The sequence below is a fragment of the Phacochoerus africanus genome, chromosome 4 (genome assembly GCF_016906955.1).
Source record: "Phacochoerus africanus isolate WHEZ1 chromosome 4, ROS_Pafr_v1, whole genome shotgun sequence".
NCBI lineage: Eukaryota > Metazoa > Chordata > Mammalia > Artiodactyla > Suidae > Phacochoerus > Phacochoerus africanus.
Window position 1 is genome coordinate 64254024 of NC_062547.1, and position 15820 is coordinate 64269843.

At 35.0% G+C, this 15820-nt stretch overlaps 2 pseudogenes; one reads left to right on the forward strand and one right to left on the reverse strand.

The window, feature by feature from the left end:
• Window positions 1–4322: 4322 nt before the first annotated feature.
• Window positions 4323–4894, reverse strand: LOC125124626 (olfactory receptor 7C2-like; annotated as a pseudogene).
• A 916-nt stretch (window positions 4895–5810) lies between these two features.
• Window positions 5811–15820, forward strand: LOC125124627 (putative olfactory receptor 7A2; annotated as a pseudogene).

Here is a 15820-nt window from a genome sequence, read left to right on the forward strand (position 1 = left end):
ACAAAAAAGACAAAAATAAATAAATAAATGAAATAAAAGCATGGTAGAAGAAATAACTAGCAGACTAAATAATACAAAATAAGGAATAAAAAGACAAATTAAAAAAATCAGTGCAACACATGAGATACTTAGGATAATATCAAATGTGCCAATATTTGCATTATAGTCATTCCAGAGTTAGAGGGAGAGAAGTAGATCAAAAAAGTATTTGAAGAAATTATAGTAAAAAACATCCCAAACCTAAAGAAGCAAATAGATATCCAAGTATAGGAAGCTCAGAGGGTCCCAACCAAGAAGAACACAAGTAAACCCAGACCAAGATATATCATAATTAAAATGGCAAAACATAAGGATAAATAAAGAATTCTAAAAGCATTAAGAGAAAAAAGAGACTCATATACAAAGGAATCTTCATAAGGTTATCATCTGATATCTCTACAGATATTTTGCAGGCCAGAATGGAGTGACATGACATATTCAAAGTGTTGAAAAGGAAAAGCCTGCAACCTAGGATATTCTACCCAGTAAAACCGTCATTTAGAATAAAATCAGATATAAAAACTTAAAGAACACAGTAATACTAAATATACCATAAAAGAAAATTTTCAAGATCTTCTCTATATGGAAAGTTAGTAACAATCTATAGAATAGGGAAAATCCCACTATGAAAGGCAAACATATATACTAAGGATTAAAGATCCCTTAAATAAACCAGTGCATAGATTTTAAAAATTGTAAATAACAACTATAACTTCAATAAACTGTAAAGATATAAGCATGAAGATATAAAATGTGACAGTAAAAACAAAAAATGTGGGGGAAGGGAGTATAAAATGTAGGTCTTTTGGAATGTGTTTGAACCTAAATGACTATTAGCTTATTCAAGTAGATTTAATTATGCTTTAAAACTATGAACTCTATGGTAACTAAGAATCAAAAATATACAATAGATACACAAAAATAAAAAAAGGAAGGACCCCAACAACACTAAAGAAAATAATTAAGCCACAACAGGATAAACACAAAGAAGAAATGAACAGAGAAGATCTACAAAAACAACTGAAAAATAATGTATCGATTTGCAATAAGGACATACCTATTAATATTTGCTTACATATTAATGGTCTAATTATTCCAATCAAAAGAAACTAGGTGGCTGATTGGATTAAAAATTTAATATGCTACCTGCAAAGACCCTTTAGGGCTAAAAACACAAACAGACCGAAAGTGTAGGGATGGAAAAAAAACAGTTAATACAAGTGTAAACAACAAGAAAGCAGAGGTGCTGTACTCATAAAAGACAAAATAAAGAGATAATAAATTTGTCATAAAAACAAAATTTGTCATAAAGACAAAATTTTCCATAAAGACAAAATAGACTTTAAAACAAAGGCTACAACAAAAGACAAATAAGGGCCTTTTATAATGATAAAAGGATCACTACAAGAAGATGATACTATTTTATACTCATTAATACATATGCACTACTTTGAGGATCACCTAAATATATAAAGCAAATACTAGCAGACTAATGAAGGGTGAAATTAATGATAATACAATAATAGTAGGGAATTTAATACCTACATACCTCAATTGACAGATCATCCAGACAGAAAATCAATAAGGCAACAGAGGTACCAACTGATAGAATAGACCAGTTGGACTAAGTTGATATCTACACATCATTACCTTCCAAAACCAGCAGAATATACATTCTTTTCAAGTGCATATGGGATGATCTCCCACAACACATTTAAGAGGATAGAGATTATATTAAGCATTATTCTAGACCACAATATTATGACACTAGAGAACTTCAGAAAGGAAAGTAGGAAGAGAACAAACACGTGGAGAGTAAACAACATTCTGTGGACAAAAAAGTCAGTGGGTAAATGATGAAATTAACAGGGAAATCATAAAATACTTTTGGGAAATGAAAATGGAAACACAAACAACTCCAAAATCTATGGGATACAGCAAAAGCAGTTCTAAGAGAGGAGTTTGTAACAATATAGGCCTTCCTCAGAAACCAAAACAAAAAACAAAACCCCCCAAAAACAACCTCAAATAAGCAATATACCCTATTTCTAAAGAGGATTAGAAAGAAGAACAAAGCCCTGAGTTATCTGAAGAAAGGCAATTACAAACATCAGAGAGGAACTATTGATAAAAAAGAAAAGATCAATGAAACAAAGTGTTGTTGCTTTTGAAAGGATAAATAAAATCGATAAAATTTTATCAGGTCTCATAATAAAAGATAGAGGATCCAAATCAAGAAAGTAATAAGTGAAAGAGGAGAAATAACAATTGATAAAACAGTGATAGAAATCATAAAAGAATACTATGAATGGTTTGGAGTACCAGAAGAAATGGACACAACTCTAGAAACTTACAAACTGCCAAGACTAAACCAAGAAGAAAGAAAGAATTTGAACAGACCAATCACTATAAGTGATATTGAATTTATATATATAAAAAATTCCTAGCAAACAAAATTCCAGGACTGGACAGCTTTCCATGGCAATTCTAACAAGTATTTAAAGGAGAACTCATACCTATCCTTGTCATACTGGTCCAAGAAACTCAAGAGGATGGAACACTCCCAAATTCATCCCATGAGGCTGACATCAACCTGGTACTCAAATCAGACAAAGACACTACACAAAAAAGAATATTACCAGCCAGTATCATGCCTTCAAAAGAACTAAATCTATCACAGATATTGTAGATTTAGAATAAAGAAATGACTTTAATATTGAGTATTGCCCCCAAATTGAATGAATTTCAAAAGCAGTCTTTCTTGTAGAGATAGTAGGATCATTTGCATAACTGAATATGTAATACAAAAATTTGACCATTTAGCAAGTCTTTCCCATTACACACAAGTCCACTTGGAGCGGATAAATAACCTTTTCCTTAACATGTACATGAGGGCAAGTTCATAAACTTGAAACAAAACTTTCACGTAATAGCATTACTACAGTTTATGTATACAATACCTAAGAGATTTTCTAGGTTCAGGACCTTATTAATTCCATTTATTTATTCATTATTTGCTTAGACTAATTTATTTTTTCAAGGATTTATTCCATTTTCCTTCTATGTAAGAATTCTTTTCAAGGCAGAGAAGATATGTAGATTAATAAAATTATTATTTATATTACTAGGAAAACGTTCACTTATGTTTGCTTAATATTTCATTTAAAAATCCAACTTCTGATTTACAGTGTTCTGTCAATTTTATACTGTACAGCAATGGAAAAGAAATTTTAAAAATATAATATATAAATAAATAAATAAATAAATAAATAATTAAATAAATAATCCAACTTCTAAAATACATTAACAGCAATAAGGTAGTTTTGTGGAGAATTTCATGTTATCATTAGGGGATTTTGATGGTGTACTGAGATGCTTACACATCTAGCTACTGAACTGAAGTGAAAGCAATAGTTTGATTCAGGAAGAAGCAAACTTTTACATTGAAGGGCCAGATAATAAATATTTAAGTCTTTTTCTGAAACTACTCAAATCTACCATTGTAAAATTAAAGTAACTGTAGAAAATATTTACATACCTGAGTCTGGCTATATTTCAATAAAACTTGATTTAATTAAAAAAACACAGAAAAAATGGTCAAAGTGTGTTATTTTTCATACTTCACATTTGAAGCTAGTCTTGATGTAGCTGCTTATTTTATGGGTTGAATTTTGCTTCCTTAAAATTCATGTTCTGAAGTCCTAACAACCAGATATTTAGAATTTGCCCTTATTTGGAAATAGTTTTATTATGGATATAATTAGTCAATTTAAGATGATGTTTATAGTAGAGTAGATTATTCCCTTAATGTGACTGTCACTCTTATAAAATAGGGAAATTTAGACTTCAACATACACAGGCACACACAGCTGTGACACAAAATGCAGATAAATTCAGAAATCAGGGTGATGCATCTATTTGCTAAGGAATGGCAAAGATGGCCCACTAATGAAAAGCAGCTAGATATGCAACAAATTTTTCCTCACATCCCTCAGGAGGTACCAATCTTTATGACCCCTTGATTTCCAAATTCTAGTTTCTAGAACTGTGAGACAAGAAAGGTCTGTTACTTGTTTGTGGTACTTTGCCATGGCAGCCCTAGAAAAGTAATACAGTGTCTTTAAATATGATCAAAATCAAGAAACAATAAGACATAATGATTCCAGGAGTAGGAGAGAATAAACCAATATTTGGAGACAAGCAAAATTCATGAGAAATACCTACCAATTATTTGAGGCTTTCTACATATGAGAACCCTGCAACATCCCCATCACTGAGAGATGCTACTCTGCTGAGGAGTCGTCCCAGGCCCCCTTCATGTCCTGTTTCCTCAGAGTGTAGATGAAGGGGTTCAGCATGGAGGTCACCATGGTGTATATCACTGAGGCCACCAGACTTGTCCTAGAGGATAAAGTCACTGCCAAACGGAGGTATAGACCCCAAGACTTGTGTCATAGAACAAGGAAACAACTGAGAGATGAGATCCACAGGTGGAAAAGGCTTAGAACTTGCCCTTGGATGATGAAGTTCTCAGGATGAAGGAGGAAATCTGAAAATAAGAAAAGAGGATCCCAGAGTAAGAAAAAACACCTAGGACAACAACTACAAAATATACCGCTATGTTAATGATGAGGGTATTGGAACAGGCAAGTTTTGGGACATTAGGAAGATCACAAAAAAAGTGTGGGATATCCATGTTCATGCAGAAGGCAGTCTCAAAACAGTCAAGGTCTCAACAGGAATCCCATGACACTGATGCACTGAGACCACACAGCCAGCTTTCCACATACCTGGGGGACATGATGACTGTGTAGTATAGGGGGTTCCAGATGGCCATACACTGGTCATAGGGCATTAATTGTCCACACACCCAAACACTAAAAAATCATGTTTTTTAAAATCATGAAGGGATGTTGGACTTTGTCAAACGCTTTTTCTGAATCTATTGAGATGATCATGTGGTTTTTGACTTTTCTTTTGTTAATGTGGTGTATGATGTTGATTGATTTGCGTATGTTGAACCATCCTTGTGGTTCAGCCTGGATGAATCCTACCTGGTTGTTGTGTACGATCTTTTTGATAACGTTGTTGGATTCGGTTGGCTAAAATTTTGTTGAGAATTTTTGCATCTATATTCATCAAAGATATTGGCTAATAGTTTTCTTTTTTCATAGTATCTTTGTCTGGTTTTGGAATTAGGATGATGGTGGAGTCATAGTGTCTTTGGGAGTGTTCCTTCTTACTCAGCCTTTTGAAAAAGTTTAAGGAGGATGGGTATAAGTTCCTCTTTGTATGTTTGGTGGAATTCTCCTGTGAAGCCATCTGGTCCTGGACTTTTATTCGTAGGGAGTGTTTTTATGATATATTCAATATCATTTCTAGTGATTTTCAGTTGATCTACTTCTTGATTCAGTTTTGGCAGGCTGTAGGATTCTAGAAAGTTGTCCATTTCTTCTAGGTTGTCGAATTTGTTAGCATATAATTGTTCATAGTATTCTCATGTTTTTTTTTTGCATTTTTGTAGTATTTGTTGTGACTTCTAATTTTTCATTTCTTATTTTGTTTATTTTGGCTTTTTTCTTTCCTCTTCTTGGTGAGTCTAGCCAGAGGCTTGTCTATTCTGTTTACCTTTTCAAAGAACCAGCTCTTTGCATGGAAACACAAAAGACCTTGAACAGTCAAAGCAGTATTGAAACAAACAAGCAAACAAACAAACAAGGACTGGAGGAATCAGGCTTCTTGACTTCAGACTCTACTACAAAGCTATAGTCATGAAGATGGTATGGTACTGGTGCAAAAACAGAAATATAGATCAATGGAACAGGATAGAAAGATCAGCAATAAACTCAAACACCTATGGTCAATTAATCTATGACAAAGGAGGCAAAAACATACAGTGGAGGAAAGATAATCTCTTCAATAAATGGTGCTGGGAAATTGTACAACTGCATGTAAGAGAATTAAATTAAAATATTGTCTAATGCCATACACAATAAACTCAAAATTGATTAAAGGCATAAATGTAAGGCCAGACACTATAAAACTCCTAGAGGAAAACAGTCAGAACACTCTTTGACATAAACCACAGCAAAATCTTGTTTGACCCACCTTCTTGAATAAAGGCAATGAAGATACAAATAAACCAATGGGACATAATTAAACTCAAAAGCCTCTGCACAGCAAAAGAAACCATTAAAAAATGAAAAGACAACAAAAATAATGGGAGAAAAATTTTGTAAATGACTCAACCAACAAATGTTTAATCTACAAAATATACAAGAAACACATACAACCCAACAACAAAAAAACAACCAAGCCAATTGAAAAATTGGCAGAAGATGTAAATAGACATTTTACCAAAGAAGACATACAGATGGCCAGCAGGCAATGAAAAAAATGCTCAAAAGCTCTAAATATTGGAGAAATGCAAATCAAAACTGCAATGAGATACCACCTCATACCAGTTAGAGTGGCCATCCTTAACAAGTCAACAAATACCAAATGCTGGAGAGTGTATGGAGATAGGGAAACCTCCTTACATTGGTGGCAATGTAAATTGGTAAAACCACTATGGAAAACAGTATGGAAATACCTCAGAAAACTAAATATGCAACTATCACATGACCCAGCAATCCCGCTCCTGAGCATATGTACAGACAAAGCTTTCATTGAAAAAGATACATGTACCTGTATGTTCATTTCAGCATTATTCACAATAGCCAAAACATGGAAACAACCTAAACTCCCATTGACGGATGAATGGATAAGGAAGATATTGTACATGTTTGCAATAGAATACAGTAGCTTCAGATTTCAATCTTTGTTTAAAACTATTCTTCTTGTAGAGGTACATTATCTCAGCCGGGGAGGCTCCCTCACGTCCCCATCAACCCCCACTCCCCCCATACCCCCACCCAACAAAACCTCTTCTGTGTCTGCGTCGTCGTGACGCTGGCACAAGTAAGAAAACGCGACGGGGGAATCTCCGCCTCGTTCTCTTCTCCGTAACTCACCCGCTCACCCCTCAAAACACCACACCCCCCCAGACCTCACTCCGTGAAATAACCACCACCCACCACTACCCAAAAGGTGGGTAGGGTCTGATAAGATTGATCGGGGTATGGATCGCCGTTAGTATAGAGATATATATAGGAAGAAATAGATAGCGATTAGTTAAGGAGTGATAGCAATAGGAAAACGAGACGAAACAAAAAAAACCAAAAAACGGGGGAGGACGGGGGGGGGGGGTGGTGGGGGGAACAAAAAAGGTCGTGAGGGGGGGGGAGCACCCACACCGCCCTCCCCCGCCCCCCTCCTGTCCTGCCATTTGGACGAACATGGATGGACAGCTAAGATTCATTTCAAATCTCTGAGTTTGAAGTATGTCAGAAAGAGAAAGACATAGCCATATGATATAACTTATATGTAGAGTCTAAAATATGGCACAGATGATCTTTCTACAAAACAGAAAAGGTCATAGACATGTAGGATGCACTCTGTTTTCCAGGGCGGAAATGGAGCGAGTGGATGGATTGGGAATCTGGGGTTAGTAGATGAAAACTCTTGCATTTGGAGTGGACGTGCAATGAGATCCTGCTGTATAGAATAGGGAACTATATATCTAATCACTTGTAATGGAACATGATGGGAGGATAATGTGAGTAAAATAATCTATATATGTGTGATATATATATATATATATATATATATATATATATGATATATATATATGACTGGGTGATTTTTCTGTATAATAGAAATTGACAGAATATTGAAAATCAATCATAATAAAAATTAAAAAATAATGAATATGTGCATATAGTAATGCACTAATAATGATTAAAATGTATAACTGCTCATTAGCTGTTAGAATCAGTTAAAAATAAAATACATTATCTCCTTTAACCATATTAATGCTGTGAAGTGGTCTTATCCCCATTTTACAAAAATTGAAAGAGAGATACAGAATCATTAAGTAACTAATATCAGAAGATGTATGAATGAACTTGTAAGTGATAACTATGTGAAATCCCAGTGAACATTGCTTGTCTGAATGAATGAATGAATGAATAAGATTTGATAATTACAGGAATAAAGAACAGCTTTTATAGAGGACAATAGAGGCACGTGTATGACTCCTGAAGAATGACTATGATGTATGGATATTGGATAAGAAACTCTGGAGAGAGGTCGGGGTCTGAGAGGTCAGGTTCCATTAGGAAGATGACAGCTTCTCAGAATTGGGTTTCAGAAGACAGAGAGGAAGGAAGCAGAGAGGGAGAGTGTAGAATGCTTTAGTAAACAGAATCTCACCATCACATCATCTCCACCTATGCCGTTAAAGTTAATACTCTGAGAATTCTTCCTGCCTTCATACCTGTTTCCTGCAGCAGTACTGTAATATTATCCCTGAGCCTCTAGTTCCCTGGGTGTTTTCTTCCTTGGATGATGGAAGTTCACAGTTCAGCTCCAAGGAAGGGCAGGGAAGTGTCACCAAGAATGAGTTCTCTGAAATGGCAGCATTGAACTCCTTTCTTCCTGGAATAGTGGAGCTGTAGAATAGAGGATAACCATTTCTGTGGTTTCTGTGGTTGAAGTTTTGTAGATGCTCATTAAATTATTCCATTGTTACTCTAGTCTCTGAGCAACTTGGTTCCCATGTGTTAGGGAGCCAAAATAGAAACAAAATTATTTTCTGCTAGTTTTCTATCCATGGGAGCATCTTGGATGTGAGATATGTGCATGACCTCCCCAAGCACCTTAGTCATGATGTGCTTTTCTCCATGGATCTCACCTCCACTGTCCTCCCATGGGTATTTCCTCAACATTGCATATGGAATTTCTTTAAATATCAAAGACATGATGACTCTTTTTTCAGGACCTTGTGAGTCCCAAACACCTGGACTTGGAATTGTCATCAGGGATCTGGGACATGCCCAAATTACAAGAAAACCATTTCCATTGACATCTATTCATACTCATGAAGGTACAAACTACAGAAAGTTCCAGGCATGCAGTGAGAGAAATATGGTGAAAGGTGGATGACTAGTTGTACAGGCAGGACTCTGCTGATATCTACAGCTTTGCAGGGTCAAAAAAAGTCTGGTGAGCAGTCTTCAGTATTCTCAGTACAGAGGAAATATTCATCTTTATTAATGAAGAAGAAACTGATTTTAAAGTAATAATCAACATTATTAAAGCATTGTCAGAAAATAAGAACAGGGAAAGATTTAGGTTTTATTGTTTGTTTGTTTGTTTTTTAATGACTGCACCCATGACATATGGAAGTTCCCAGGTGAGGAATTAAATCTGAGTTCTGATACTGATCCAGAAATCTAACCCAAACCTCTATAGAAGATTCTTTTTTTTTTAATTTTAATTTTTGTCTTTTTTTTGCTATTTCTTGGGCCGCTCCCGCGGCATATGGAGGTTCCCAGGCTAGGGGTCTAATCGGAGCTGTAGCCATCAGCCTACGCCAGCAGCCACAGCAACGCATGATCCGAGCCGTGTCTGCAACCTACACCACAGCTCACGGCAACGCCGGATCGTTAACCCACTGAGCAAGGGGAGGGACCGAACCCGCAACCTCATGGTTCCTAGTCGGATTCGTTAACCACTGCGCCACGACGGGAACTCCTATAGAAGATTCTTAACCTAAAATTGGAGTCTTAACAAACTGTGCTGCAGCAGGAACTCCATGGTGACTATTTTGAGACTATTTTCAGCCCAAGCAGGGAATGCTAAAGAATGAAATTTTTTCACTGAAAGAATGGGCCTATTATGGTGTTCACAGGTTTACATTATTACCTCAATTGTTGTACCACCTATCTAATCAATAACTTACTCCTGGATTACCTTACTTCTCCCCTCCTTACTGCCATTACTGTATCACACACCATAAGAAGACATCCATCTCTACTAAAGCATGCTTCAAAAAAACAGCCCTGTGAAATCCACATTGAATCCAAAATTAAAATTATTGAGGATGATACTGCATACAACACATAGTGACTTTTAAATTGAAATATGGTTGACATATAATATTATGTTACTTTCACATATACTGCATAGAGATTTATTTGGACACATTGCAAAATGATGATCATGGTAATCTAGTAATCACCAGTCCCCAAGGAGTTATTACATTGTTATTGACCATATTCCTTATGCAGCATATTACATCCCTGTGGCTTATATATAACTAGAGAACTTTACCTTTTAATCCCCTTCTCCTATTTTGCTCTCATACCACTCCCCTCTAGGAACCTTACATGTGTTTCTTGTGTCTATGATTGTTTCCATTTTATTTTGTGTGTGTTTGGATTCTTAGATTTCACATATGAGTGACAGCACATGGTTTTTGTCTTTCTGACTCTTAGCATGATATCCCTAGATTCACCTACATTTGGTAAGTGGCAAGATTTCGTATTTTATATGGCTGAGTAATATTCCATTATAAATATATACCACATCTTTATCCATTTATCTATCTATGAACATTTAGGTATCTTCCATAGCTTAGCTATTTAAATAATGCTCAGCAGACACTGAGGTGAATATACCCTTTCAAATTAATGTTTCATTTTCTTCAAGTAAATACCCAGAAGTGAAATTGCAGGATCATATAGTAGTTCTATTTTTAGGTTTTGAGGACTGCCATGCTGTTTTCCAGAGTGGAAGAAACTAGGTAAAGTGTCAGCCAAAATCTACAAATATTTTCTTTTCTCTGTGTTCTCACTAGCATTTGTTATCTGTTGTCTTTGTGATGATAGCTGTTCTGATTGGTTTTAGATAGTATCTCATTGTGATTTAGTTTGCATTTCCTGGGTGATTAGTGGTTTTGAGTATCTTTTCATGTTTCTGCTGGAAAACTGAATTTTTTCTTCTTTTTTGAAAAGTGTCTATTTAGGTTATCTGCCCATTTTTAAAACAGATCATTTGGCTTTTTAATTTGAATAGTATGGGTTTTTGGTACATATTGGATATTAACCCTCTATCAAATATATTGTTTGCAAATATCTCCATCCATTCAGTAGGCTGCCTTTTTGTTTTCTCAGTGGTTTCCATTGCTATGCAGAAACTTTTACGTTTGATGTAGCCTCATTTGTTTATTTTTATTTTTTTTCCTTCACTGAAGACACAGACCCAGAAGTACTACATTGCCAATAACAATATTCAAGGGCTGAACTGCCTACATTTTCTTCTAATAATTCTACTTCTTCTCTCAATAGTTCTAGGTCCTACATTTAGGACTTTAATCCATTTTGAAATTATTTTTGTTTATGTTATGAAAGTAGTCCAGTTAGATTATTTCAGATCTATCGGTCTAGTGTTCTCCCAAACATCTATTGAAGAGGCAGTCTCTCCATCATTTTATTTCTTGCCTCCTTTTCAAGATTACTGACCATATAAGTGTGGTATTGGGGCGTCAGTTATTCACATTCTATAAGTCTCTTCTTCTCCTCTCTTTTTTTGCTTTTTTTTCTGCCTCCTTCTCCCTTTCTTTTCTGGCCCTTCTTCCCTGCGTTCTTTTTTTTCTTCTTTTCTTTCTTTCTTATTTCTTTTTTTGTTTTTTCTCTTGCTTTTATTTTCTATCTTCTGCTCTTTCTTCTTTCTTTCTTTCTTCTTTCATTTGTTTTCTGTCTTTTTCTCCTTTTCTTTTGCTTTCTCTGGCTCTCTTTCTTTCTCTCTCTAACTAATTTGGTAATGTAGCTTTGCAGTATAGTCTGAAATCAAAGTTTGATATCTTCGATTTGATTGATGTCCTGCAGCAATGAGGAATGTAAATGATGAGCGAAGAAGCCAGCAAAATATTGAGAAGGAGATGCAAGTAAAGTAGGATCAAAACCAAGAGAATGAAAGTATTAAGAAAGAGTGATAAAAAGAGATCAGGTGCATTCAGGGAATCCATCTCCAATGATAAGGACTATATACAGCAGACCCACATCTAACATCATCGTCAACAGTGAAAATCTGAAAGTATTTCCACTAAGATCAGGAACAAGACAAAGATGTCCACTATGATCACATTTATTCACCATAGCTTTGGAAATCTTAGCTATGGCAATCAGAGTAGAAAAATAAAGAAAAATAAACCAAATTGGAAAAGAAGAGAGTAAAATTGTCAGTCTTTGCGGATGATATGATACTATACATAGAAAATCCTAAAGGTGGTATCAGAAAACTATTAGGTCTCATTAAAAGAATTTGGAAAAAAATATATATAGAGAGAAGATTGTTATTCAGCCATAGAAAAGGATGAATAATGTCTTTTGCAGCAACAAATATTGACTTTGAGATTATCATATTAAGTGAAGTAAGTGACAAAAACACAAATATAATATGATTCATTTATATGTGGAGTTTAATAAAAATTATACATATGAACTAATTTATAAAACAGAAATAGACTCAAAGACTTCAAAACCAAACACTTGGTTACCAAATTAGAAACCTGGGGGGTTGATAAATTAGGTGTTTGGGATTAATATATACATGTGACCATATACAAAAAGTAACAAGGACTCACACTGTAGTACAGGGATATCTTCTAAGTAATTTTTAATAAATTATATAGGAATATAATCTGAAAATGAATGTATATATATATGTATCCATTATATGTATATAATTATATATATATATACATTATATGTGTATATATATATATCCATTATATGTATATAAATATATATATATCCATTATATGTATATAAATTGAGTGCTCAATTATAACAAATAAAGATGTAAAATGAAATGAAAGCATTATTGACAAGCAACCATTGCATTGGATTTTGATATCTCTGGCAACTTAAATGAGAATTGCTTAGGTGATATTTTGTGTGTGAAGGTCTTATTAGAAAAGGTTTGCAATGTAATAAAGGAGAGAAAGGGGAGCTAGTGCATTTGGAATACTCTTTTGAGGAGTTTTAATGAAATGGAGAGCAGAAATATAGAGACAGTATCTAGAAATGAAAGTAGCATCAAGAAAACATAAATGTATTAACATAAAAATCACATATTATAAAATTCACCCAGGAAATATTTTAAATGGAAAAAATGGGAACATGTTTGTATAATTCCAGGCATAATCTACCAGTGGCAATTAATTGATGCTGCAGAAGAGGTGAGATTTTCTGAGGGTCTATCCTTGGGTTAGGGAGGGGAATTTGTCATGGGCCCATATGGAGATTTTGGGTCTCACTGAAGAACAGTGTCTATAGTAACAGGTTCATAGAAACAGTCATCTAAGGGTGAAAAGGAGAGGAGGAGTGTGGGAAGGAGAGGAATGGAAGAAAGAAAGTAGGGAAAAGCAAGCGGAAAGGGAAGGAGGAAGGAAAGAGGCAAGAAAGAAGAAGGAAGGAAGAGAAAGAAAAAAGAAAGAAAAAAGAAAGAAAGAAAGAAAAGAAAGAAAAGAAAGGAAAGAAAGAGAAAGAAGAAAAGAAAGAAAGAAAGAAAGAAAGACAAGAAACAGAATAAAGAAAGAGAAAGAAGAAGAAAGAAAAGAAAAAGAAAGAAACAGAAAAGAAGAAAAGAAAGAAAGAAAGAAAGAAAAAAGAAAGAAAGAAGAAAGAAAAAGAAGGAAGAGATCAAGCATTTGGAAGTAAGTGAAAATATGCATTACAATTTTAGTGTTGTGGAAAGATTTTTGCAAGGATGGTCACTTGGATCTTAACATCTTCTTGAATCCTAACTTCCAATATCCTAATTTTTTATCAAGCCTTCCTCTCTTCTGTTTTCTTATCTCCTGGCTTTGCTGCCTGCCAAAATTCAGAGCTCTCAAATCTTCCTTGTTTTCTCATTCCATCATTTACCTCCCAGTTTCATTTCTCATTCATCCCACAAACTTTTGTCAGGCAAGCATCCCAGTCCACACCCTGAGTCTTCTCAATTTACCTCAAATCTGTCTACTCTTATCTAGCAGATATGCTCAATTTCTAATTTGCCTAATATTCCTCTCCATAAATACTAGCCTGCATGTCTGTGAGATTTTACTTCCTTTTCTCCATTTATTGGGGAATTGCTCCATTCATTGGAGAATAATTTTATTCTCCTGATGGTGGATCTGAATTCCCAAGCTTTATAACCACTGGGATCTTCCTATACATGGAAATTTTTCTTTATCTTTCTTCATTAATCTCACTTCCTCCTTTATTACCAAGACATCTGTACCTGTTTATATTGCCAATGATTTATTAACAGCCAAATCTCATGATCATTCTTTTAATTGTTTTCTGATGTTGGACATATTAACCTTGCTTCCTTGGAACTCTTTACTATTTTAATTTCATTTCTTAAAATCTCTGTGTTCTCCCATCACTCTCAAATTTTATTCTTCTACATTTTCACTAATTAATATTTAATATTTATTATGTAGATTATTAACACACAAATGGGCACACACACATACACAAAATACTTACATGCACATGGCCATTTTGGACTACAGATTGTCCAGGGTATAGGAAGCATCTTCTCTGATTATCATCTTAACAAATCTTGAACTATATAAGGCAATGTTCAGTGATGCCAATTCAGTGATAGGCAGGTTATCCCCATTAGAAAAAGGATGAGGGACATAAAGTACATCCAGCAAATGCAGACCATTGTCCAAGTATCTTATTAATTAACTGGAGTAGAGAAATAGAGTATTAGCTGTGGAGGGTTATACAATGAAATAAAGACATTTATTTTTAACTTTTAAGACAGGGCATATATGACCATGTTTCCATACCAATGCATGTTGCAAAGACATACTTGCAACAGTAGTTCACATTTTTCAGTCTATGAGACATACATTTCTCTGTGTCTTCAGTGAAATGAAGGGGAAAAAAAGTGGTGGAAGGAGGTATGCTTGTTATCTTACTTTCCAATTATTTCATTTCCATGAGTCTGAATATTATGTGGATTTGTTAGCCATTTACTTTCTCTATAGCAAATTACCTATGTGAGTCATTTGCTTTTGTGTATTAGGATCAGAGGATTTCTGCTCTTTATTTTTACTGCAATGTTTCACACACACCTGTACTTCTTCCTTTCCAAACTATCTTTTGTGGACATCTGCCTTATATCTGGCACCATCCCAAAGATGCTCTGGAATATCCAGACACTGAGCAAAGTAATAACCTATGAGGAGTGCATCATTCAGGTGTTATTATTTGCACTCTTTGTGGTATTGGTCATTTTACTCCCGACAGTGATGACCTGTGACCACTTTGTGGCCATCTTCACCCCCTTTGCTAAAGAGTCAGCATGAACACCCAGATCTGTGGACTGCTAGTTCTGGTGTCCTGGATCATTAGTGACCTGTATTCCTTGTTAGAAAGATAAATGGTGTTGAGGCTGTCCTTCCACACAGTCTTATAAATCGCCCCCGCCCCCATTTTTCTGTGAACTCAATCAGATGATCCAACTTTACAGTTCAAGATGCATCTCTCAACAATATTGTGATATATTTTGTAGCTCTGTTTCTTTTTTTAATACTTTTTTTTCATTATAGCTAGCTCTGTTTCTGACTGGTGGTTACCTTGCTAGTATCTTTTACTCATACCCTAAGGTTGTTTCCTCATAATGTGGAATAGCCTCATCTCAAGGAAAGTGTAAAGCATTTTCCACCAGTGCATCTCACCTCTCAGTTGTCTCCTTATTTTATTGCATAGGCTTAGGAGTGAACCTTAGCTCTGCTTATACCCACAGCTTATACTCAAGTGCAACAGCCTCAGTGATGTATACTGTGGGTTACACCCATGCTGAACCCCTTCATCTACAGTCTGAGAAATGA